Below are 27,532 nucleotides of genomic sequence, written 5' to 3' on the forward strand. Positions count from 1 at the left end.
CATTTCAGGAGTCCCTTCCCCAATAAGAATGTTGGGTTCAATACCTAGTTCCAAGGCAGCTTTGTCTGTTGCTTTCACTGCAAAGACTTTTTTTGAGTTGCTGAGAAAGTGAAGCACCACCATGAACTCTGAAATTTGCTTTAATACCTTATTATTTTAAAACAAAACTTCTGCACTCCACAAAATAGCTGGCTTTCATACCAAATGTTTTTCAGTGTCCATAGCACTGTCAATCACACTTTTGCATTATTGAGTAGGGAGGATCTCTATTGCTTCTTAGGATGCCATCGTACAAGATGTAAGAGTTAATTTCTCCCAAAATTCAGCAGTTAAAATATTTTCCCAATAACCAGTGGTGGAGGTAATTCCATCCTAGGACAGGTTACAGCCCTGAACTTATGTTCCCCTGACCCAGTGGTGTTGTGTGTCTAGCATAAATTTAATTCTTTGTATAAAGATTTTAAACCTCTGTGGTACAAGGACTTGACCCTTGGTTTCCAGTGTCCCAGATGAATGCCTTGACTGTGCTATTATAGAATGTGTTTCTTGCAATAACATCTGTTGGAGCTATTCCATGTTTAAATAATTGAGTAGTTACTAGGGCACAGCAAGAGATACCAAGTCTGTAATCTAGTAGTCAGGAATCCCAACTGAGCTGATAAAATAGAAATCTCTGGCAGAAACTGGGAGCTGAAGAAGGTTCATGTAGGTTATCTTCCATTTTAGATGAAGATCCTAACTTACAATATTCTGAGATTTGGGCTTTTACTAGAAAGGTCTTAGTTTCAACCCAGATGGAATGGGAAAAATGTAAAATCAAAAACTTTTAAAGAACTGAAAAATTATATTTGACCATGGTCTAGGAATAAATAATTCATATGTCAGTGCTGCTTATGTTTTATTTGAAAGAAAGAGTTGCTTGGGCCTTCAGTGTTTCAAAAAGGCCGCTGTTAATTATCCACAAAGATCCTGCATCACATGCTCATCTGACCTGAACTGGCTGGTGGAGTGCTGTCAGTTGCAAGATCAGGTCAAAAGTTTGTGAATCCTGCCATTTTCCTGTTTCAGGATGGCCTTTTGGTGTACACAATACCTACAACTTAAGCAAGAGGTGAGATCTAGTCCTCAAAACACTGCCTTAGTTGTGGTAATGCTCCTGTGCATTAGTCCTGGTAATGCTCTGTCTCCAGTGCAATCCGTCCTCAGCTTTGGCACTCTGCTCTCATTCTTATTGTTCCCCTCCTAGAAGATGGACAACAGAATGAGGAGCAGGGATTGTCAGTTCAGTGACAGAGTCTTCTTTAATAGAGCCAGTTCGATAACTCAATCAAAATATCATTCCTTTTCTTAACTTGGTGCTATCTGCTAATAATTTCTCCATTAACTAGGAATGCAGAGTAATAGGCAATGTGCTGCTCTGCATGTTAATAAGATTTCCAACTTCAGAAATGGTTTTCTAATGTTGTTTCAGAGGGTATCATCAGATTTTCCTCAGTTTCTCTCTTTAAAGTTAGCGAGACAACCTTGAACTCACCATGGTTGGTAATTGACAGGATTTAGCCCCAGAACTAATCATGATGGGCAACTTTAAAATTAGTAGCTATGCAAAATGAAGATAATAAGACTTCAGCTTGTCTGCAGAGCTGCAGTGACCACCAGCACCTGTGAAGAAGACAACTTCTTCAAACTCGCTTAGAAAAACAACTATTCTGGCCAGGATTGGTCATGCTATACACACGAAGCATGGTGATCAGAACTAAATCTCTAGTGCAGTAACTATGAAATACAAGAACTGAGAGATTAAGTTCTTGGAAATCAACAGAAAAATATTAATTTAGATGTATTGCAAAGTACAATTTCAAACAAAGCAAACGTGAGGTTGTGGGGTTTTGCTTCTGCTTTTACCAAATAGAATCCTGAAAACAGAGATGGGGATAGAAGGTGTCTCATACTGACTTCACATGGCTTGGAACTTGCCTTCAATCTGACTTGTTTCTAAAATAATTATTTCTGTGTAAAACCTTAGATTATAAAATAAATTAAATGGATTTTCCTGTTTTCAAGTATAATCAAAATTTCACCTGTGAGGAGGTTGCCATTTTCAGTGGAAAAAAACCCAAGAAAATATAAATTTTAAGAAAGCTGAATTAAAGTATTAGTTGTTTTAGCATCAGCAACTTATTATGCTGTTGGGGTGAAAAAAAAGAAGAAAAGCCTCTGCATTAATATCCTCCACATGACCTCTAGTGCATAAGTACAGTCTGGTTGTTATTGCTCCTGCGGCCAAAAGCATCAGCCGGCGTGAGGAAGGTAGCCAGAGCCTTGCCTCTGCTTGCACCATAGAGGACACATCAAGCGAGATGCTTACATAGCTCTGGGCACTAATGGGCACCAGCTGGGTGGTCAGTGCTGGCAGTGTGAACTTTCCAGCTTTTTGGAGCTACAGCTGAAGCTAGAAGTACATTGCCACCAGCACCCTGGGAGGGACGCTTCACCAAGGCATTAAGGCTTCATCCAGACAAGCTGGTGTTACTACAGGTGTCTCTTACCCAGACTTTAAAAGTGTCTATTACAACTGTCAGAAGCAGGAATAGTGGAAGTTGTATGTCTGGATCAATCATGTAAGCTAGATAGGATTTGACAACTTTGGGAAAGATTAAATTTAGATATGTCAAGTTAAAACATAAGACAACAACAAAATCAAGTGATTTCCAAATAATTTGCTTCTTCAGGTCCTCTGAAAATTTCCTGTGGAGAGGGTTTATTCATCTGGTCCCAGTTATTTTGGATATTTGCTGATCTTTTTTTTAAAAAATTGCATGCCATGCTATTTAAACAGCAACCTTTAAGCTGTTTAAAGGAGGAGAGTGCAAAGCACTGGATTAATCTGCTTACAGCCCATATGGCCAGATGTTGCAAGGACTGTGGAGGAGCACAGGTCACAGTTAACCCTCATTCAAATGGCTTTCTCAGCAAGAGAGCTTTATTCCCCTTGATAAATCAAATGGGATGGCATTTTTATCTTTGAAATTGAATTCAATATTCTGCTATCAAGAAGACAAATCAAGATGCAGCATGGTGTTCATGGGCACAGATTTGAGGTGCTGGGGAGTTGTCCAGTTAATTATTGCACTAATAAAAGCCAGGAGAATCTAGGCAAAAATGCATATTGTAATCAAAAGGTGAGGAGGAAAATAAATTTCTGCTTCTCTGTGGGAGAATAAGATATACAAAACTGAATTTTCTAATGCAATGAAAAGGGAAAGAAGGGTGATGACTGAGGAGGAGTGCTATTATAAATTAAAATGGGAGCCTTTACAAGCTGATAAATAGAGCATAATGAATAAGAGTTTTAAGCATCAGCTAATTTATGAATGCTGTTCAGCCTTCGCCCTAGCCAATTCTTGGGACTTCCTTTTCTTCCTAATGGATTTGACCCATTGTGTATTGTTTTACAAAACCACCTTCCTGTCAAGTGGGATCTCTTTTTTCTCTATAATTTTATTTGTGTTATTCTTCACAGGCCCAGTCAAAATATTGACTACAGTTTCTTTCCTTGTACAGAAAGGAACAGACTTGCTCTTTCTGTGGTCTTTATTTTTTTTATGTTAGTGATAGACATAGGCTATAAAAACTAGTATGTCATTAATTTAAAGATGGCATAACACTAATACTTCTGGCAGAGCCTTTTAAAAGGAGTAGAAAATCAATACAAAGCTGTAATTTCTCAACCAACTGGATTTCACAGCATCCAGTATAAAACAGATGAACATTTGAGTTTGCTGTTGCAGGAATGTGGTGATTTCCAAGTCACCCAGGGGAACAGAGATGACATTCTTGCTGCAGCCATAGCTCTCTGCCCAAGTTAGGTGATACTGGCTTTTTGTGTGCAAAATTGCTTTTGTGGCTCGGATTGTTTGCATTTGAAAAGAAACATTTCAAGTGTGGGGTAAAACCGCTGTGTGTATTGCTTATCATTACAAAGTCCATCATAAATGGCTCTGGTGTATTGTTACAAAGTCAGTGGGGTTTATGAGGACTGCTGATAATTACTGTGGTGGCTAATTGGGTTCAAAAGGTTTATGAGTAAGCAATCATCTGTGGCCACAGGGATGGAGTGAGGTGAGAGCACAGCTAGCAAACATTTTATCAATGTGCTAGCAATCAATAAAGAGTTCATTCTCAGTTTCTTTTATATAACCAGTGTGGACACCCTACTGCTCATTTTAGGCTACTTGAGAAACTTTTATTCAAAATTTTAGACTCCTTGAATTTATTTTTAGTGCTTGAACAGGCATTTTCAAATTGCTGACAAAGTGGTAATGAACTCTGGTGAAGAGTTTTGTAAGGAAAAACATGCTTGGGATAGAAGTGGTGAAAAATCCCAGCAAAGGCAACTGGTGACCACTAGATAACCAGGTTATGTGAAGATAGAAAACCAGCAACTTTTGGAAATCAGGATCAGAAAAGCAAAGACAAGGTGAAGAATTTTAACTATTTAATACAGGATGGGCATTGTGATAATGTATCCAGACAAAGACATTTGTAAACTTTCAGATATTTTACTGGGAAAAATGCAATTAGGGTTATTTTCTTCAATATACAAGGAAATGTAAAATAGTCACACCATGCAAAATCGCCATGGACAAAGAGTAATAGTTGCCACATAGTTTTTATGTAATCTATCTACCTCAGGAGCTTGTTAGGAAATTTGAAACAGAAAATTTTTCCATTGAAAAATACAGATTTAACAATAAAAAAACCCAACCATAAATTGACTTTTTAACCTTGAAAAATTCTGAAAAAATATATATTTAAAAATAATTTTCTTTTTTTTTTAAACTTTATGCCATAAACAAGAATTAGAAATGAAAACAAAATGGCTTAAGTCTGTCTAAATAAAACATTTCAAATGATACTGATGTACTAATCAGCATGCAGTTATGAAGTCACTATACATTAGTCAAAAGCATTTAGTATTCTGACCTTGTTGTTGCTGAAATTGATAGATTTTTACAGTTTCAGCAAATGCTTTCTGAAAACACAGAATGTGAGCTATCCAAACCCTGTGCATTCACAATGCACTCAGCATTTTCATCATGAAAGATGCAATGAACTGCCTTAAAATCACAACAAAATGCTTCTGATTTCCAAGTGAATCAGATATGGATCCCATATCATCATAGCCAGGCTGTCACAATGTGTATAAAATTGACTGAACTAGTTAAAAATTTCTGTCATAGTAAGGCACCTCAAAATTTTACTTTTATTCTCCATATTTCTCTTATTAACCAAATTTCTGTGTCCTTTTTTTCCTTCTGAAAAAAATGTGCTAAATGTTCGTAATTAGCTCTACAGAAGAAAATTGAAGGTCAAGCAAAAAGAATCATTTTGGTTTTTATATACATGCAATTGCTATTTTAACCTGGAATTAAATTGTAGCCTTTTATATTCATGGGCAGGATAAAATGCTTAAGATTCTAGGTTCTTTTATAGTATTTTGACTTTATATTGTTACCAAAATATCCCTTCTCACTGGATTCTGATACAAAACTTCTCTTTCATTTGAGGCAATTACAACAGGCTTCAAGTATCTTCAAATCTCGTCTCTAATGGGGTTGTTGTAAGTGCAGGGAGTGAGTACAGAGTGGTAAATTGTACCTAATGTGCCCTTTTCATGACGTAAACAAAATTTACAAGGACATTTCTGAGACTGTACACAAAGTGAACTTAGTCATTAAAAACTCATTATCCACATAAATTGCAGTACTTTGCATTGGGTGGAACAATATTTTATATTTGTATTTTGTTGCTAAGTGAGATCTACATGACATCATTCATTGCAACAGCTGACCCAGATGAATAATTGACCACAGTTTCAAAACATATTATCTTTCCTCCTTTCTTTTTTTATTTTCTTTATGATCCTTCAGTCATGAACCACAGTGTGAGATAATATAATGAAACATTGAGCAAAACCTTTGGAACTAGTTAGAATAGTGGAAAACCTATTAAAATCTTGGCAATAGCAGTATAAGGTCAACACTTGCTTTGATTTTTAATGTTTCATTAAATGTTCATTCTTATTTTTTATATTATAGCATGATACATTAATAAATGATCTGTATAATTAACTATTGTATAACCAAATGATAGTTAAATATCAAGAAACAGTGGTCATCCTTAGGCAAATGTTTTTTAGTTATAGGGGTTCTTAGAGGCTGAGAAGAAGATTATATCAAGTCATCAGAAAAAAAAATTACTTTTTCACTCATTAGCTTGTTCTTTTATTTTAAAACTCTGATGGTTGATCTAGCAAAAGATACCATCTCTCACTGCAAACCCTGTGCCATGTATCTTTAGACTGTCACAGCTACAGTGGCACCATTGCTCTCTTGTGTAATATATTAATGACTTCATGCCTGTAATACCCCAGAATAAACTGCTGCAAGGCAAAAAATGATTTAGTGGTATGGAATTGTGTGGTGGTGCTCCTTTTTTTGCCAAGAATCTAGAGCATTTATTGGGCAGCAGACTGACTGGACTAAACAGCTGGAGGTGTCACTCCTTCCTGAATTTTGTCTTCTCAGCAGTCAGAACTTCTTCCTTCCAAAGTACACTGCGTGACACTTGGATTTTTTCTGGCTGAAAGAAATTATAAGAAAGTTACTGTTCCTAGAACCAAAAGGGAGGTTGAACTGGGAAATTTTGGTTTTGGCTAAAATTGTGCAAACCCAAGAGATCTTTGGAGGAAGCAGGTGTTAAGTTTGTAGTTAAAGCCTGAATCTCCTTTTAACAGCTGGAGCACTCATGCAGCACACGGCCACTCTGCTCAATCTCCCCCAGTTTTTCCAGGCTTGCCTTTTGCTTTGCAGGGCAGTGATTTGTTTGCCCATTTGATGGAATAAGGGCACTGAATGTGCTCTAGGTATAAGGTGTCTTTGCAGCTATTAGAGAGACGTTTATCCAGCAAAATCTCATTCAGCCAGGGTTCCCATGCATTTCTGTGACACCAGACTGATGCATTGGTATCAACGTGGTTTTAGCAAATGAAGAATATCTGGTTTTTGAGCAGGAGTATTAAGAAATGCATGAATTGCATGCTCAAACTGCTTGTCATTGTTTACAATAAGCTTCTAAGCTTATTCCACAAAATGTTTTCAGAGAACAATTCTAGAACAAATCCCTGCCTTTGGGATATAGCAGGTTTTGCTGTATTTTCAATTGTATAATCTGTGGAGATTTCATAGCAATCATGGACTGAACTTCTCAGGTCCTGCCACAGATTTTTATGAGAGAAACTAAAGGAAACTACCTGTAATTTTCTTTACTGAACCTAAGACCATCAGAAACCATTCTTAGTCACCCATATGACCTGAAATAGAGGAAACAGATTATAGTTTCTTGGCACTTTCTATCTATTGGCACTGGCTTAGCACTTTCTTTCTATTGGCACTGGCTAATGGCACCCACAGAGCAGTTCAGGTGCTGTGGTATAAAGTCATAGTCAAAAATTACAACAAAAAAACACAGTGTGAAATTCTTATGGTTTTTTATAGTGGAAGAAGTAAAACCAACAAATTTGTTCAAACCAAATGCAGTAGAGATGGCACAGCTTCATAACTACCTTGTAGTAAGGATTGATTGCTATTTTTTTGTACTTGCATAGACTAATATAAGAGGATTCCATTATTATCAGTTCAAAATTCACATTGCTGTTATCGTTCCCATACCTCATTTTGCTGCTATTGCTAATAAGAACATTTGAAGTAATTCACATAAAAAATGTAATCATATTGAAATTAAAACTGAAAAACAGCATTAGAAAAGTGAAGATGTGTTAGTGAAGAAATCAACAATGTGTTAGATCAAAGTGCATAAGTGCTTATTTTTAATGGAACACCAAGTTATTTTTTCACGTTTGGGCTCCTTTTGATTACTTTAGATCCCCACAGCTGCTAAGATTTTGACAGGGATTCACATCTAACAAGGCAATGAATATGGTAAAGCTCAACCATTCACAAAGTGGTTGTTGGAATCTGACTTTAAGCTGAATGTTTGTACTTCGAGCTTCATTCCTGAATCAGGCAGTCATTGTCCCAAACCTCCTACTTTCTCCACCTTGCCTTATTTATCTGGAACATACTCTGTCAGGCACTTACTTCCCACACATTTTCTGCCTACAGACAAAACCTCCCTGTTTCTGAAGGTATGCTAGCCCTCATCTGTGAATGGACAGATCTAATGTGAAATTGGAAATCTACAACATTTATAGACCCCGCATTAGATCTTGACTTCAGTCCACAGTTTATCTGTCAAGTCCCATCACAGAAGTCCTTCAGAGACTAATTTCTATTCTATTTATCAAGCACTTTAGCCCATCAGTGACAGAAGAAGAAGAAAAAACAGTTTGTTTTTGAACTATAAAGAACAATTATGATCAGTGTAGCTTGGACAACATTCCACAGACTATGTTATTAGACAATTTAGATCAAACTGAGTTCCTGTGTTTGTAATTGAGGCTTTGACTGATGTAGCACTATTATGTCCTGAAAAGTTCACATTATATTACTCAGAAGGATACAGAGCACTGTATTTTATGGGGAGGGTAATGATTATGACAAAAAAAGGTTTTGCATGCTGATGTAGTTCTGCTTACACTGGCCTCTGTAACTTTGGGTAAATTTGTAGGAAAGAAGTAAAAATCTCAAAAAAAAAAAAAAAAAAAAGACTTTGACATGAAAAAGGAGAATTTGTAATTAACTTTTTTTAATTTTGGTGATGAAAAATAGAAGTACCTGTAACTTTTCTAATAACACAAAACACAGTTCTAGATCAGGCTTTTGGGAAGTTTATATTTTTTCAGATTTCGTAATTTTCAAAAGCTCAGCTTTACATTTGGTTTTTGATCACCCTAAAATGAAATATTAACTTGAACCACTCCTATTCAGAATTAAAAATGTTTTTGAAGCTCATTGTTTAGATTTTCTTACTTACAGGAAACGAAAGAAACAGATATATAGCAGACTTATCCAGGAAAGCTAATAGTTAAAAGGTTGAATAGGGCAGTAGGTAAATATGGGCAAAGTAATCATAACAAAAATAACTGTTCCTGATCTCGATTTTTTAATTATTTCTTCTCTGATCTTTCTACTAGTAAAATGCTGCTATAGGATAAATATATTTTCTTTAACTGTATATGTAGTATATATACAAATCATAAAGAAAATAATAAACAAACTATGCAACAGGATAATTTATTGAACCTGTAGTTAGGTCACACTTGTGTGTCTATTATAATTACCCACACACCTTGGGAGTCCTGGAGAGCAGCCAGAATACCAGGATGCACTCTTGTACACACACACAGTAATAAACATATTCTTGGCACTAATTGCCTGTCCTTCCCCAGCAATTAAGGGACTGTTTTCTAGATTTTATCCATATGTTCACCAGCATAGCATTTGCTCTTGCTGTGCTCCTCCATCCTCTGTCCTAATGGTTTGTGGAGGGCCTATCCAAATACCACCGTTTGACCAAGCTGTAGGTCTGTGCTTTGCAGGCATCTCAGCTAACTCCCCTTGGCTACGGAGTGAAAGCCTGCCAACAGGAATCCCATACGTGGTTTATTGTCTGGAGAGCGTCCAGGCAACGCTGCTAATGCCTGCTGTTATTATTACCATAAATACTCCATGAAGCTGGGTCATATCCTTAAAAAAGAGGATATACTGGAATGGAGAAATTGTCTTCTGCATGTAAGAAAGGAGAAGGAGGCTGTGTGCCGATGCCCCTAAGTTTGTTTTCAGCAGGACCCTGGACGTGGTCAATGTTCCCTGCATTTTGAGGAACTCTGAGGTAACTCTAGGCTGCGGTGCCTGTGTCCCTCTGTGGGACTGAGGGGCCCCGTGCTACCCTTGGTTAGGAATAAGGAACAGCAGGCTGGAGGTGAGATTTGTTGGGTTCATTTCTGTGGTACTGAAACAAGCATCCGGGAGAGAGTGTTGCTTACGTAGAAGCAATCTGAGGTCAGGTTGTGGTCACCAACTCGTTATTTCAGTAGTACATATCCTGTCACAAGATTGCTGTCTCACCACCCTGCCACCAGATTACATGGAAGGAGAGCTAAATTCATCCAAAATTGATTAAATTCTTGAGTCTGGTTAAACTTAGGTCTTCCTTCTTAGCTCTAAACTTTCTCCCTAAGATTAAGAAGTAAAGGAGATTATTGTTTTCCATAGACATGCTGTGTGTTCGGCAAACACATTCCTGTCACCTCTTTGGAAACTGCACATTATAGCAGTAACAAAAAACCTGTTTATTCTTTTTTTCTTTTGGCTGGGCAATAGCCTTCACATAAGGCAGAGGTTTGGGCATCTTCCTTTTCCCAGTTTTCATCATGGCAGAAATAGCTTGTATATTCTCTCTATGTATGTCCTCTTTGGAAAGCGAGTCATAATTTCTGGGGAATAAAAATTTTAAGCTAATAAGTGAAGCAATGCACTTAATAATTTTAAAAAAATGTATTTAAAATGATTTCTCATTTTGAAACCTGCTGATCTCTGCTGTTTAATCACTTAAACGTGTTTCAAGTTCCCTTTGTTATGGTTTGCCTATTAAATTATGTTTATTTCTTATTGTACTAGAAAGCTAATTATTCATAAATTTAAACTAATAGTGCTTTAGAGATTGCACTTGTTTTTCATTTTCATTTATTTTGTATTACAAAGGGGAACACATAGCTTCTGCCTTTCCCCTGTTACCTGTAACAACCGTTTCCCCTCATGGTATGCCACCATAAGAAAATACTGCAAAACTTATTGTCATAGCCATATCAAATAGAGATTCTGAGTCTAAGCAGGCAGGTTGTAAACCATGAAGAGATTTGACATGAAAGAATTTACATATATTAAATCCATGATTCACATTGCTACCAGCAGAAAGTCCCATTCAGTACACCAGTCAGGAAAGGCTAATACCTCACACTGTCAGAGCCTCAGGAAATTGCTATATTTAGATACCTAAATTATAGAATGCATCGATTAGCATGAACTTTATTATCATTATGATTAATGCTAAAAGTTAAAACTGCTGAAGAATTCAACTTACTCATCAGGAACAGTTTTCCCAGCTCCAGCGAGGGGATATATGAACAAACTTGCCTATAAAACATCCTGTGTCATGACATGACATTTATAATATAATTATAATGCTAGAGCCTACACAGCAGTGAAGTAAGTTATTCCCCTCTCATGCTTACCAAAGGCAGTTCTTACACCTCACTCATCAGGATGCAGAACAGGGATTAGACTGTTCTTTGTGCTGCAAACTGCTTTTCTGACTGCAAAGTCTTTGAGCAGATGTGATTGTACTGCTACGTGCCCATAGCACCTCTCACCATAGGACTCTTGTCAGAGGCCCTGAGGTGTTATCACAAAACATAATGGCTCATCAGTCATGCCATTTATCAGGGCCTATGTATCTATTTCTCTACTTAAGCTCTGTGTGTTCCTGGTATGTTTTTCAAAATAAAGCAGAAAATTTTGCAGTGTCATGTAGGAGTTATAAGGAAATGAGCTTTATCCTTGTGGTATGTGATTCTGGGCTGAAAATTAGTGATTTGACCTATTGTTATCATGACATTTGAAAAAAACTCTTTTTGAAAGTTTGCAGGGTCTGGCAGTTACCCTGCCAGAGATTTGTCCTCATCATTATTGAATTGCCAGGAGCATAACAAAAAAATGTCTTTTCATTTAAGCAACATTTATCAGCTGGGGCTTGGTGTCTGCCCCAGGCTCTAACAGCTATGAGAAATTCATGTTTAATCACAAGCATTATGCAGTATGAAAACAGATTGTATTTTTAAAGTTAACTCTATTCTGCTCTGAGGAGTGGGCAGTGTCCTGCAAAAGCCTGTCTTGATGTGTTCCTACAGCCCTGATATTTGTGTGCCACTGACAGAAAAACTTCTACATGAGAAATTTAAAACTTTTATCCCTTAAATCCCTTAAATCTTAAAGACATCTAAGAGAAGGAGTGCCTTTAACCCAGAAACATCACCTATCGACCTGCAGAACATCTGTCAGGAAAAGTCACTCAGGCTAGTTTGCAGGCTGCACTGGAAGAGAGAAACCTTTCCTGGAGATCCCCTCTCCAGCAGAATTAGGATCCTTTTAGCACTGAATATCTGTAAGGATGTATGGTCCCACTGCTCTTTTCTGCCTGGAATACAGGAAGAACAGTGGAGGTCCCAAGCAGCATGAATCTGTCAGTGCTCTCAGCACATAGCTCTTCTTAGAAATAAAAAATATTCTTTCATTCTAGTCTTCAAGGTTAACTGTTTGGATCATTGGAAAGGACATGGTATGGTTCTAGATCTACACCTTGGAAAACACTCAGACTTTGAATTCTGGAAAGCTTTCTGCTAATATTAAATGCACAGGTGTATAAAAACACAAGAAGTCTACAGAGAAAGGCTGGAGAAGGCAGGAAGGCTATTGGTGGATGCCATGGGGTAGCCTGTGCAGTCTAAGACAGCCTGTGTCTTGCTGAGTCCTGATGGGCAGGGTCTTCTGCAGGCAGATACAGTGGGTCTGCCCATCACAGGCATGGTGGACACACCTAATCTTGTCCTAAACTTAATCCAAGAATTATGAAGAGTCAATACACCAGAGAAAGCCACTGAGAGATACCCCATATGTACACCTGGCTGCCAGGCTCTGGAAAGTCGTGTTCAATTCATATCCAAAGGATCCCCAACTCCACTGTTCTCCATTCCCCTCAATTTTAATTTCTTTATATAGGACCATTACATAGTTTTAACCATTACATAGTTTTTGTGCTCTTCTGAGACTATGGATGCTCAAGGGGTTTTGTGAGAAAGTGACATTTATTTCCTGGCCTAGTCTGGTTTAACAGTATGTAGCCTTGGTATTCCAGTAACATGATTGAAGTGATTATCCACTGGGACCATTGCATGTTAAACCATTTCCAGGAGCTGGCATTCCCAAATAAATACCATATGAAGGTGTGGATTCCCTCTGCCTTAGTTTCAGTCATTAATAATAGTTGAGACGTTCTTGTCAGGGCACCTCAAGCGCAGCAGGGCAGGACCTGGCAGCTCATCCCATGGCACCCCAGCCAGGAGCAGGGAGGCACAGGGCAGCCCCAGACAGCGGGCACCTCCCCAGGCATCAGACAGGACAAGGCCAACTGGGCTCTGGGGCCACGGGTGGGCCTGGCTCAGCAGAGCACATGGCAGCTGGTGGCCCCTGTGGGCTGACGTGGGATCCTGCATCCTGAGCAGAGTGGAGAGAGCCCTGACAGGTGCTCCTGCCATGGGCAGGGGGTTCTTGGGGAGGCTGACAGTGCCTCATGGCCTGCACAGCTTTGTTCAGCCTCTCCGATAAGGGAGAAGGTATGAAACCAGCAGAATTGAAGTAAACAGAGAAGTTTTACTGTGAAACTTAAGATGCAAGGAGCCAAAAGAAATGCCCTTCTTTAGCAGTCACAGAAGTTAAGAAACCTGTGTCAAGTTGTACTTTGCACATATTCATGAATACTGAGCAGACACACCACTGGTTGTGCAAGAGAAAATAGTCTCTGTGTGCCCCTGTAGATCTGCCAAAGCCTGGCTCTGTATTGCTGCAGCAGTAGGAGACAGTTCAGATTTTCCTGTGAAAAAAATTGCCTGTCAAGAACCAATTGATGAAATTCTAAGCAGAAAAACATGACATGTTGATGAACACATGAAAAATTAATGAAGCAAGCTGCAGCTGCCCTGGGTGCCATGATGGCATCTACACCTAGGGACAAGGGATGTAAGATGCTTTAACAACAGGAGCTCCAGAAGCAGATCTCACTCTTTGCTAGCACAATGATTAAAGATGCAGGGCAGTTACACTTTTAGACCATCTTTGTCTTGGCTGATATGAAGGCAAAGAGTTGGCAAGGAAAAGCTCCTTGTTTCCCATAAACAACTACACCTTAATGTGTGGGCTTGTACAGAACTAAGGAATGATAATGATTTTCAGAGGATTCACAGCAGAAAATTTCCCACTTTGAAATCCATTTTATGGTTAGGAAATGGGTTTGTCAAAATATTTGACAAGAAATAAACTGAAAACTTTCATTCAATTCTATTTTTACCAACTTGTTATGACTCAGATCATACCTGTCCTTTTTGACTCATCATGCCTGTGTCTTAAATAGCCCATCACATTTTGTATCACCAAAATGCTTTGCAGAGGAAATAATTGACACCTTAGTTTTACACACGAGGTACTGGAAAAGAAAAAATGAGCCTTCTTGAGTGTTTTAAGTTTTGAAACAAAACCCTGGGCTGTTTCATTTCAAAATCAGATCAAGCACTTTGGTTCAGATTCTGGGTGGTATGAAATGCCAGAGTCTCAGCTTGTCCCACACTACGCAGCTCAACACTCTCATAATATCTTTATTCAGGAGAAGACCAGAAAAGCATAGTCCAGCCAATGTTTATGTCCTTGTAGCAGCTAACTATCACTATGTCAGGGAATGGCTTGCAGTGAAAAATGTCCCATGCTAAAAAAGTCCTGAACCTGGGTCGTTTTCTCTCCAACAAATGGCAGAGCTGCCAAGCTTCCAGCCTGGGTTTATTTTATCAACATTTCCAATTTCCCTTTCAGTCAAAATAAGACTGTGGGACCATCTGAGCAGATAATTATGTAACTGTGAAAGTTTAGAGCATGCTGAACAAAACAAAATATGTTTTCCCTCATTTATGCAGACTAAACATATTGTCAAGGTTTTGAAGCAGTCAGTTCAAAATTTTCACAAAACACTGCAGTTTCCCAAGCAGCCTGTTAGTAAAAGAATTGCACCAAAATGTTATCCTTTCTATAAATGTTCATCTGAGGAAAGACTTAGCTGAATACTTCCAGTGCCTAATTAATTGCAGACATGTAAAAAATCACTTTGCATACTCCAGTTGAATACTTGCCAGCTGAAGCATTCTGAAATCACTGGTGAACTTCTTATAATTATAACAAATTAAAAATAATTATGGATCTGAGATATCAGCTTTGGATCCTTTTGCTTGCATTCTTTTCTCACTGAGGACTGCATTCAGTTGCCTAAATGTAGATAGCCAGTATCATTTGAGATGCCCTGGTGGGGTATCCATGGCATCTGCATGAGTCTTGCAGATGGGACATTAGAGCAACAGAAGACCCGTGTCCTTGTGGAGCAGTAGCTGGGGGCCAGTCAGGGTCCAGCAGGGCATCCTAAATGACACTGCATGCCTGTGTTTAGGTCAATGATCATGCTCTACTGTCACATTTCCAAGCTGTTTGTTACAGTTGTGAAGGTTATAAGCCAGTGAAAGCTGACACTTGCATTTATTTGACTGGCATCAAAAGCTGCATCTTTAAACCGAATGTCTCGAGATGTTTGATAATTCCTGCTGCTCAAAGCAACTGTTTCAGGACTTATAGACCAAAAAGCTGACCTTTCTGGAAAGTTTTCTGTAACTATTCTTGTGGCATATTTGACACATACTTGCATCTAAATCCTTAGTTTTAAATGAGAGAGCGGTCTTACAGAAGTATTTCTGAATCAGGAATTAATGTAAATGGGTTTCAGATCCAATCCTACTGAGATCTTTTTCTGAACTGCATTATAAATGTTCATGTGCTGTATGTTTCATGGCTAAGACAAAACCCCCTCTTCTGAATTTCAGAACTGACAAGATCTCTTAACTGCAAGGGCAAGATGAGAGTGCTTGTACCTCTAAAAATATGTGCATTCTATGAGGGAGTGATACACTTTCAGGTTCTAATATACTATACTGTATGATACTCCTGCCTTCATACTGTCAGCTTTTCAGATGACTCTTGGCTTTTAAAATTTCCACTGAAATCTGTTTCAATCTAAAAGAACAATAAACATGATAGGTTTAAAAACTCACTGACTTCCATCTTCTGTTAGCCCTCTGGCATTCTGCTTAAATGAGTATGGTGGGGATGGAGATATACTGGGGATTTCCATTCACACTGAAAAGAAAAGAAAACTATTTTTTGCTTTGCAGCTTTTGCTTACAGCTGACTTTCAGCCCAAGAACATTTTGATGTGTGGGGTGGACAGGAGAATCATGAGAGGGGTTCAGTATCCACTTCTACTTGTTTGTTCTGATAATTGCATCTAAATTGTGTTCATGCTTTTACCAAAACTGAAATGAATGTTTTGTCAATGACCAATTCTGTGCTGTAATTCTTTTCCTTGATGACTTCCATAGTATTCTGAATGTTATGCCCTGCTATGGCAGAATCCATCTCATGTTTACTAGTCAAGAGGCCAGTAAACTACCCTGAACTTCATTCACAGTTGGAGCATACTTCTCAGTTGAGTCACTTACAGAATTTTTGGTTTCAGCACATCCCATTCAGTGCACATACATCACACCAAAAGTTTTTCTTCCAAATTGCAGCCATCCAGACAGCCTCTGGCTCATAAGTTTAAAAAAAACAAAAGTTAATTTTAAACCAAATTTTATTATACTGACATAGTTAGGCTCAGAGAACAGTAGACCTTGTTAATTTTGTTTTTCCTTTTCAAGTAGCTAATATAAGGTGGATTGGTGTTATCCTCAATATAACTGATAATCATTATTCTTAATGCAGCAAAATTGGCCTCATTTTAAACACTCATGGGCTTTGCCTTCAATAAAGAAGTAAGATAGTAGTGATATTCCTTAAAGGATGTTTAGGAAATTCAATTAATATGGGGGTAATCTTTTTAAGGGTAAAATGTACCACATATTCAGCTTAAGGCCTTCAGTCACAGGACTCTAATGAACTGACATTAGCACTTCTCTAAGCAATACTCTTTTATCTCTTAGAAGAGGATATAGATTTGGCACGAAGCCAAGCAAGCAAGAAATGTAAATATCAATACAGTAACTGGAACATTTTGAATACTTATTTTTTTATTTAGTAATTGTAGACTTTTCAATTTCATTTTTGAAATTATTAAAGAGAAAAACTTTAATAATTCATCTTGAATGAAAGAGAAATTTTGTTCTGCTTGGAAAGAGGTACCTCATTGTATATTTTTTATTATTTTAAATTGCAGCTTCCAAATACCAAATCAAAGCATTTCATTAGAAAATGTCAGAAATAAAGGTTTTCAAGAAATGAAACCCTATTTTTTTTTAAATTGAATTAATATTTCACAAGTCTTGTTGCTGTATTTCCTGGCAAATAAGAAAACTGGGGAAGGTATTTGGGCACAGAAGAGTGTAGTTAAATATTTTTTGATATTTTAAAAAAGTGTGAACAAGTTATGTCTCCAAGTTGGAATTGCACTTATAATAGATATCTTTTACACTCAGAGATTCATCTGCTATTATCTGCTTCTTTGTGCATCTACACCCAGGTCACTTAGTTTACTCCAACTGTAAGATGAAGAAGCTTTTTTAAAAAAGAAAACAAATATTTGTTTTCACAATAGATTAGAGACAATCTGAGTATGAATCCCAGACTCTGAAGCATTCAAGTTAACAAGGTCTTTTTCTTCCTGTTAACTAATGCATTATTCTTTTTATGCTCATTGTTCTAATGCATTATTCTCAGCAAATAATCAGGTACAGAGAAACATCTTTACCTTTGTATTTTACAAATAGTATTAAGCAGAGAAAAATATACCTAAGGTCAATCTCTGAGGATTTGGGCAATGCCCTCACCTTTGACTTGGCCAGCACTGTATCCTGCACAATGGGTTTGGGCTTTTTTTATTGTTGGCACTTGATTAGTGCAGACCTCCTAATCTCACAGTATTTTATAAGAGAAAGAGGAGATTTAAAGCTTAAGGGTTTCAGTAGTTACCAAATGTAAGTAATGCTGGACATATAACAAAACAGCATGCAGACCTCCATCTGCCTGCCCTTTCTATGGATCTGTTTACCAAGAGGATCTTACATATTTATTATTTTAAACACTGTGAATTATACCTCAGAACTAATGCCAAGCCATGATAATTCCCTTTAAATAACAAGTGACAAAAAAGCTTAGGGTGAATCACTTATTTTTATCTACAAATAGTCTCGGTAGCTGAAAAACATCAGGCAAAAATGTGTCTCTCTTCTAGTTTTTCCTCTCCAGAAGAATTTCACTTTAATATCATCACTAATACTAATTGCTTTTTACCTCTGTGCTTTTAAATGAATCATAATCTCTGTTAATAGGACAGACTGCCTGAATATATTTGGTTCCCCAGCAGCTGGTGTTAGCAGAGATGCTTGGAGAATTTCTGGGGGACACTCACCAGGAGTGATCAGAGATGGAGCCAGCACAGCCCCCAGAGCAGGCTGCGCTGGGAAGAAACATGTCCAGGCAACATGGTGCAGCTGCTCCCTGGTGTTCCCACAGCTTTTTGGCCTTACCAGTCCTCTGCAAAAAAAAAGCCAAAGAGCAGATGTGCCCAGATGAATGCCACTCTGAAATAAGTTCAGTTATCTGAGGAAAAGTTACTGGCAGCTTGGTTTTGCCGACATTAATCAAAGAACCAGCTACTACAGTGGGAAGTATGTGCATGCTAAAATTGCAAGAGAAGCAAAAAAGAGATTTTATCATCAGAAAGGATTATTTTCCAGCAAATCCATATTGCCTCACATAACTGTTACCCCTATTTTTCCAATACCTTAATACGTAAAAAATGATACCTATGAAGTATTTCTACTGCTTTTGTTTACCCTCAGTTCTGCTGCTACTTTTTGGAAAGCATTGGACTTAAAAGTTTGCTAAACCTGGCTAAAGTTAGCAGAATGCAATGTGTGCTACAACTAGACTGTCAGCTTGGCCATCCTGACAGTATCATCTAAGCTTATTGAAGTATGGGGAAAAATTATTTTCTGTCTCATATACTGTTGAATTCGAATTTCAAATGTGAGAATTAAAAATCAGAAGAGAGGATGTTCTTCCATTAAAGCTATCCTGTAAACTTCCACCTATCAGATTTTATCACAACTTGATGGAAGTAAGCACTTGAAATAAAGATTTTACAGGATCCCTGTCACATGACTGATTTAACCTCTGAAGAATCACAAGTTCTTCCAAAGACATTGCTTCATTGATCAGCATAATTTTCTCTCTTGCCTCATTCACTCTTCAGTAACTGTTGCTCTAAGGTGATAAATTCTTTTTGGGAAATATTCATCACTTTAGATTTCATCTGCCCAGGCTTCAGAGACACAGTGTAATGCTGCAGATCTTCCCAAATAGTGAGACACTGGTCCCGTTCTAAAAAATGCTGAGTACCTTTCTACACAGTAATATATATAAGCGAATTAATGATCTACAATAAATCTTACATGCATTCACTGTCATTATCAGTAATTTTAGAATCAGTTTCTAAGTCTGCACTGGGTGAAGCCAAGGATCACCTTCTCTGCCCTCATCACAAAGAAGGCCAATGCACAGATGAGCGGGAACCAGCTCCTGGGCATGCTGTTGAATAGCCATGCAGAAGCTGGGATTTTGGGAGAAATTCCACCAGTATCTCAGAGGAGGGATAGTTTCTATCTCCTTAACTATCAAACCTGTTCCCCTTGTAAGTACCATAGAAAAGAGATGACTTATTTTATCAAACAATTTTTTGTTTGCTTGTAGTGTTAGACTGGCAATCTGCCTCACCCTAGTAACAAAACAAATTCAAGGTTAAGATGGAATTGCTCACTGCTCAGAGCCATCCAGCCCTTTCTTTTAGAAAGCAGGTTATGTGTTATAGAAGGAAGCCATTTTCAACAGAACTGCCCAACCAGAGATGGCAAAAAACTACTTACTTGTTCTCGGTAACTGATACTGAAAACCAGAAGACAGACATAGGTGATTTCTGCATCTAGAATGGTTCAAGGGCACTTCTCTTCATTCCTCCCATTCCATGTTTTACAAAGTCAAATGCTTCTTGTGTCAATAAAAGAAGGACTAATGAATGTAGAAAGCAGGAAATCAGAGAAATACAAGGAAGATATTTAAAATGTTTTTGTCAATCCCTTGCTTCACACCTTTTCTTCTCTCCCTGTCCTTCTCCTCCTCCATCCCAACAACTTTGCATGTTATTTTCTTCCAAGAGTTTTACATCTTAACCTCCTCTGTTTTCTGAATGTGTTTTTCATTGTAACTGAAATGAGTTACAGAATCACAGAAGGGGTCAGGTTGGAAGGGACCAAACCAGGTCATGTGGTCCAGCCTCCCTGCTCAAGCAGGGACTTCCCAGAGCACGTTGCTCAGGGTTGCATCCAAACAGTTCTAGAATATCTCCCGTGAGGGAGAGCCTACTACTTCTCTGGGCAGCCTGTTCCAGTGCCTGGTCACCTGCACAGTAAAGAAGTTCTTCCTCACATTGAGGTGGAACTTCCTGTGCATCAGTTTCCGCCCATTGCCTCATGTCCTACTGCTTGGCACCACCAAGCAGAGCCTGGCTCCAGCCTCTTGACACCCTCCCTCCAGATATTTGTACACATTTATAAGGTCCCCTTAAGGTTGTCTCTTCTCGAGGTTGAGCAGGCCCAACTCTCTCAGCCTGTCCTCGTGAGAGAGATGTTCCTGTCCCTTAATCATCTTTGTAGCCCTCTGCTGGACCAGGAGCTCCATGTCTCTCTTGTACTGAGGAGCCCAGAACTGGACATGTACCTTATTATCTTGCTTAAGCACTGTATCTAATGCTTGAGAGGCAGTTTGTTCTCCCACCCTTTCCCCAGATACAGAAGTGAGCTACTTGTGTGTTTGGTTTTGAAAATTCATATGCATTAACTAAGCGACATCATCAATACCCATGTAAGAAGACAAGGTAAAAGAAATGAGCTTTCTATTTCACGTTGTAGGTGTCTGACAGTCTTATTTAAATGTCAGATGGTGCCAGTCCTATCTTCTGTGAAGATGAGCTGTAGCGATATCATTCCATTCCACCTGAGAAGAGTTGTCAGCTGTGTTCTACATCCTTGTAAACTAAGTATTTTGTTTCAGTGAGGAGATACCTTGAAGATGAAGGCTGGGACCTTCACTTGGCTCTGCATTGCACAGGGAACAATGTAAAGAACAGCAACCAAGCTTGACACATTTGCAGCGGCTGTGCTGCTGAGAAATACATACCTTTGCACCCTGCTTTAGCTGGTATCCTTCAGTGCTATAGCTTCTTGTGGAGGTATCAGGCATTTCCATAATCAGAGCCTGCAAGGAATGAAGGCTTGAAAGCTGAAGGTGGACTGTTAATCATAGGAAAGGCAGTTAGGTCTGTCAAAAACTTGCATAGATTTAACTAAACAGCTTGTTGGATTAAGCCTGAAGCATATCAAGTACATTTTTCCTCACAGGTTTTCATTGTTTCAGGTAAAGTGATTTTAATCGTAAATTTAAGCAGGGAAACTTTGTTTCTACAGGAGACTGCATCTGCTATTGCACTAGCATATTAGTTGTTTTTAAAATTCCCTCTGCTTTCAGCTCAAATATTTGATTTCCACATGGCATTTTGTATTTTCTTTCCTTGCCATATTCTTGTGCTGAATCACCACCAGACCGAATCATGAGTATTCATTAGTTCTGAAAAAGCTATTACCTAGTCAATGACACACGTATTTCTTTATCTAATGGACTGAAAAACAATTACATTTCTGATTTCCTTTATTTTTGCTGTTTTCAGTTAAGAAATAGAGATCAGATTTTAAAAGAGAAAACTAAATGGAAGTCTCATTCATCTCAGTTAAAGTTTTATGTTAGTCAAATTGCCGTACTAAGAACTAAGTTCAGCATGTCAATATCATGAAAAGGCTGTAATCTCTCAACAAACTGTTTATTTTCTTTATTGTTATGTCAAATATCCCAGAGAGATCCTTAAGGACTATACATCAGAGGAATAAAAGCCCATCATGCCCTTTGTTCCATTTTGTTTGAAACTAAGTATTTCTTGTGTTTATTACCCTAGGCATAAAACTCTAACCTTATTCATAATTTCATAATTTATAAATCATATGTCCTCTCATTTTCATGTTATTTCATTTTATGTGAAAGGTTTGGATTAGCTCTATCAATCCTCATTGTAATGCTAAGTACAAAAATTAGGTACTATAAAATCACGTGCAATGAGTATAAGCTCTCTTCTTCAATCTGTCAGTTGAAACTTAAATATTTGAATCTATTTACTATTCTGATCATACTATAACTTGCCCAGTTAAAATATATTATGGCAGCTTCTTAGTGCAGTACAGTGTTGCTTTAGATGGCTCTGCTTCTCCATGGAAATGCTTTTTAACAAGCCAAAAGAGCGCCTTGCTCACTCCCTTGCTCTCACTTGTAGGGTGGGTTGGTGGCTATTTATCTCAAAAAATTTCTTAAGCTTATCTTAAGATAAACCAGCCATTTAGATACAAGAATATAGTATCTATGAATACTTAAATCCAGAGTTGGTGTTTTTCTTCCATGAACAAAGCTGAGAAATAAACAGAAATTAGAAAGGGCAAAGAGTTTCAGGGTGCTGCTAGAACTGAACAGGACAATTCTCTCTGACCCTGCTAGAATCTGTTGGTTTCTCCATTAAGATACATGGGTACATTTATCTTCCTAACAATAGGGAAAGAGCTGGAAATCTGAGATACTGTGAACCTCAAGGGCTTTGCCCCTTCCCTCCCTTTCGACCTGTGTTGCTGCTAGTCTTAGGAAGAGGTGAGGAGGAGAAAGGATACAGAGTAAGTACCCCAGGAAGAAAAGCTGCAGAAAACCTAGTTTGCATATTTTCAAATAGCAGCATTTGGAAAGTAGCAAACTTAACAACTTTACCTAGTGTTATGCAGTGTGTCTCTAAACAGAGGGCTTTCAACTCAAGTGCCAATTTCCCCTTTGTACCTTTTGATTTTAGGGAGCCTTCGAGCTCTCAATAAGCGTTTCTTTTTCTTCTAGGCAATAATCTGTTACATATGGGATCACTTTTATTTTATTAATTTTTATTACTACATTAAGGTCATATGAAGAACTCTTCAGTTCTGTTGCAGTTTTAGACCTTTTTTTTTTTTTAAGTACTTTTATTAAAGCCCCATATTAAAGCATTTATTAAGGTGCTTTAAAGGTAATGAGTGACTAACTTTAGAAAGAAAACCAGAAGTGATGTCTTCTGGAAAATGTAAAAGGGATTAAAATGGTCCTTGTAATGAATAACTAAATAGAAAGCTCAAGAAACTTGCAAAATCTGAACTGTTTATCAAAATGTATTTATTTTCAAGGAGACAAAATGAGCTTTTCCAGTATTTGAATGGTTAAAAATTCTGGAGCAAATGTGGTAGAAACATTTTCCCTGTGGTAGAAACATTGTCACATTTACTTCAGCTCAGTTGTTCCTGTGGGGATTAATTTATTTGTAATGCAGAAAGCGTTCTTGGTAGAATAATTAGCTTTTCAGGGAACATAGCTTAGACCTCTTTGGAGCCTACGTAATTAGATCTGAGGAAATAGGTTCATCACTACTGCTGCTATTTCATTACTGAGTAATCATTTGTATCTAAACACACCACTCTTTGGAGAATGACTGACTGTGGTCAGATATGCTAATATGCTTCTCATTTGCATTGCAGTGTGTTTAGCAGCATAGTTTTTAAGGTGGGCAAATAAGTATAGCTGGATTTTTAATTCCGTTGTGTTACTAAGATGTTGGTTTGGTTTACAAAGTCTGGGGTGTAATAAGCACCCCAAGCCATTTCATTCTGAAAAAGAGACCCTTAATCAGAGAAATCACAAGGGACACATATTTTCTGCTTTATAGGGTTTGTATATCAGAGGAGAGACTTCGAAGTGGAAGAGAAAGAAGCAAAAGACTTTAGGTCCCTGCGGGTACTTCCCGAAGTTGAGTATTTTTTAAGTAATTTCGGACTTCAGTGACAAATGTCTACCTAAATCCAGTGGCAGGTGGGCCTTTTTTGGCTTTGGCCATATGCTATAAGTCACCACTAATATCCACTCTTAGAAATAAAAGACAAATAACACTTCTTGAGATAGCTACAAACCTGAGGTTTATGCTCTTTTCTACAACTTTGGAGGATGTGAGTAGTTGAAAGATACTGAAAGGGGAATTTACACTTTGTTTAGAACCTTTTTTCCATACACTGAGGTCTTTTACCTAAAGGATGTTCTTTTCTTTGCCTGTAATATTGTATGTCTGCTGTGACTCTGGTATTACATAAATAGAATTTAGTATTCATGATCCTTAGAACCCTTAATCTTGGGCAAAATAGCCAGCTTCACTGAATAAAAAAATTTAATTTTTTACTGAAAAACGCAACACAAACATGGGAGGGTACTCGGAATAAGAATCTTATTTCCATTGCGAGATGCATAATTTTGGAAAGGCTTGCTTTTTGCTGTTTTTCAGTACAGTGCAAGAGTCCAGATACCTTCTTCATAAAGTTGCTGATTCTCTTTTGAGAAAGACAGGAGCTAATCATGATATTTTTAATATGTGGCTACTCAGCAATCTGTCCTATGGCAACTGTGGGGGTCAACTTTCACCAGAACCTCTGCCACACCTGATTCAGATTCATTCATCCCACTGGAAGTTTCCCATTTCCCTAGCGGTCCTCTCATAGTGCTTTCTCACCTTCAAGAATACCTGCCTGCCACAGAGCAAAAGGGCAGCTGATAACAGGAAGAAAAGAAGAGACAAAAGAGTCAGTGACAAACGCTTCTTTTAAAGAAACCAGCACAGAAGATGCTTTCCTATCTCAGGTCTGAAAGGAAAACAGCAAGCATGTAATCTGGTCTAACAGATGAGGAAGAGGCAGAGAACTGCTAGGTTAGAAACAAGGCTTCATGTATTTTTTTTAAAGCTGACAGGATACCATGATTTAGCTAAAGAGGCAAATCTGATTACACAAAGTAGCTGAGAATCTGTTGCACCCGCTAACTAAATGAAAGCTGTGGTTTCTCACAATAGCACATTTTCTACCACCTTCACTAAATAATCCCCAGGAGTCAAAACTCATGTGCATAACTGGCCCAGAGCTTTGAATTACACTTTGGAAGTGAAGAGGAAGCCTGCTAATGAGCTGGCTCATGCAATCTTGCATTACTTGTGGTTTTTTTCTTTCAAGAAATTATCTCTGTTCTCCACTCCGCTGAAGAGTGGTACTTGCTGATGGAAAGCTGAGGAAGTGGATATTAAGGCTGTTAAGGAACCTTAGTAAACAAGCAGATTAAAACTCTCAATTTCATTATAGACACATGAACAGCAAAAAACTTCTAGATGAAAATGTTGGACACTGAGGATCTGATTCCTTGCTGAAGCAAGAGTAATCAAAGGGTAAAGAATTATTATTATAATCTGAGCAATAGAGAGCCTATTCTATTGAAAGAGAGTAAAGGAGTTGCAGATCTTCGAAAAGCCTTGCCTAACCTTCCAAACTGAGGGCTATCTGTAAGGAAATCTCAGAAGTTAAGTATCAGTAGGTGTAGCAGGTGATTGTGTTCTATGACTTCAGGGGTGTTTCAGTTCTGTAGCTGAGGTTCCTTCATCCCTGTGAAAGCCCACTCAAATCAGTCATCCACTTCTCAATGACATAAATGCTATCTGGATCAGATACTGAAGTTTGTTCTCCTCCTTCCTTCACTTCTATCTTACTAGCTTCTATTTTAGACAGAAATAAATGCGTGACAGTCGTTCATAGAAACACATGAATGGCCACTCCTTTTCTTATTAACATACAAGCTAGTCTTCATGATATTCCACTGCTTACAGGAAAAGTTGTGTCTAAAGCAATTTTTCCTGAGACTTTAGGTCAAGCAAGTCTATAGAAATGCTGAGAATCAGCAGTAAGTGTACACTTCCTGCTGTTGCAAGAGGAGAATATGGTTTGGCTGGGGTGGTCTTCCTCAGCAGAGCTAGCCACAAAACTATTTACTCCTGCAAGTCAAAGCTCCCCATAATTTATTTTCCCAAACAGAACTACAGATTAAATGGTTGATTTCCTCTGCATCTTGTAAAGACATAAGAGGTCTTTTACTGCTGATGATTGGGAAGTACTTCAGCACTGTTAGGATGGAAGAAAAAAGATTAAATAGAAAGAACTTTCTCTGCTAGAGTTCCCCCCTGTAAAGCAGCAGTATCTAGCTTCATGAAATTGTTCCCATGTACTTCTAAGTACACCCAGGAAGAAGGTAGCAGTGCTTTTCTGAATGCTTGAAACCAACCTTGGGATCCTGATCAATAGCCAGAAGCTATCCATCAACTGCATGAGCTCTGCTTTAAGATAAGGAATGGCGAAGACCAAATGTAGGAAGAGAGAGCAGCCTAAACTTTCAAACTATATATGCATATGGAGAAATTTGAAGTTAGTTTAGTCCTCTTCTGTGAAAAGCAGTGATTCACCAGAAATCTACAAGTTATCAATTAGTACAGAAGATGGCCCATTTTCAGTTGGGTAAGCACTGTAACTCCTGATTTAGAGCTAATGTTTTAGATTTAAGCGTGGCCTGTATTTTACCAACATAGCTTGATTTTTTAAAAATATATTAAACAACCCCCCAAGTACCTAAATAGAATGGCTGCATTTAGAAGGAAGATTAAAGAAATGCAGCTTATTGGCAAAGATCACATGGCATGTTCTTAGCCATTAGGATAGAAAAATAACAGACTGGATGCCTGCCAGTCCTAGAAGTGTGGAAAATTAGATGCCATTTTGCACACAAATCAATACTGTAAGTGGGAAATCTTAGGTCTCCCAAACTGTCTGCAAATCTAGCTGCTAATTGACTCAATTAATCTCTGATCCTGTTTCCACAAAATGATATGCTTAGAATAAGGGGAGACTGGCAGTGTTCTAGATGATTAGAGAATATTCCTTTAATGAGCCTTGCTCAGCCATGAGCAGCTAACTGACCATTATTCTTCAGAAGGAAAGAAACAGGCTCTGCACTGACAGCAATGGGAAGAAAAAAACTTTGTCAACAAAAAAGCCTTTTAAAGAATGGCTAAAAAAGTGATTAGATGCACTGGTGATTATTATAGTCATTAACCATCTGTGGCAGGTCCTCCGCTAAAATCCACCTTCATTCCCTACGCAGGCCATGAAATCTGCACAGATTTGCTTCCTGAAGCTGTTAATGCTGCCTGACTCTTTCCTGAATACTTTGTACTCCAAACACAAGATGTGGCAATGCAAGATACACCGAGAAACAGTTTAATTCTCAAAATGTGAAACTAGGTAGAGCATCAAGAGCTGTTACTGCATATACAAACTGTGAAACAATGGTGAAGATGAGATGAGGATACCGCAGATTTGCTTGGAAATTAACTATAACTAAAAGTGGATCAGGATTGCCTTTTCTTTTTATATACACAGACAAACCCTGGCATCTTATTGTGTTTACTTATGGAGGTACAGAGGACACAGAGGAAACTACTATAGCAAGGCAAAGGACAGTTAAGGGTAATTGTAATAGGATTTCTATATATAGAAAGGATGTGAAGCCACTTTTAGCACTTACTCATTCTTTCCTGGTACAGGATGACAAACTGTCTGATGTTT

At 38.1% G+C, this 27,532-nt stretch overlaps 1 protein-coding gene and 1 long non-coding RNA gene across 2 annotated transcripts in view; both read left to right on the forward strand.

Moving 5' to 3' along the window:
* Positions 1-27,532, forward strand: part of KCNB2 (potassium voltage-gated channel subfamily B member 2) — a 185,917-nt gene that overhangs the window by 124,277 nt on the left and 34,108 nt on the right. The gene's annotated exons all lie outside the window — the stretch shown is intronic.
* Positions 685-20,479, forward strand: LOC125316904. The gene is made up of 3 exons (XR_007199895.1): positions 685-699; positions 6,553-6,558; positions 20,376-20,479. It is a non-coding gene; the product is annotated as an uncharacterized LOC125316904 (long non-coding RNA).

This window comes from Corvus hawaiiensis, chromosome 26 (assembly GCF_020740725.1).
Source record: "Corvus hawaiiensis isolate bCorHaw1 chromosome 26, bCorHaw1.pri.cur, whole genome shotgun sequence".
Taxonomy (NCBI): domain Eukaryota; kingdom Metazoa; phylum Chordata; class Aves; order Passeriformes; family Corvidae; genus Corvus; species Corvus hawaiiensis.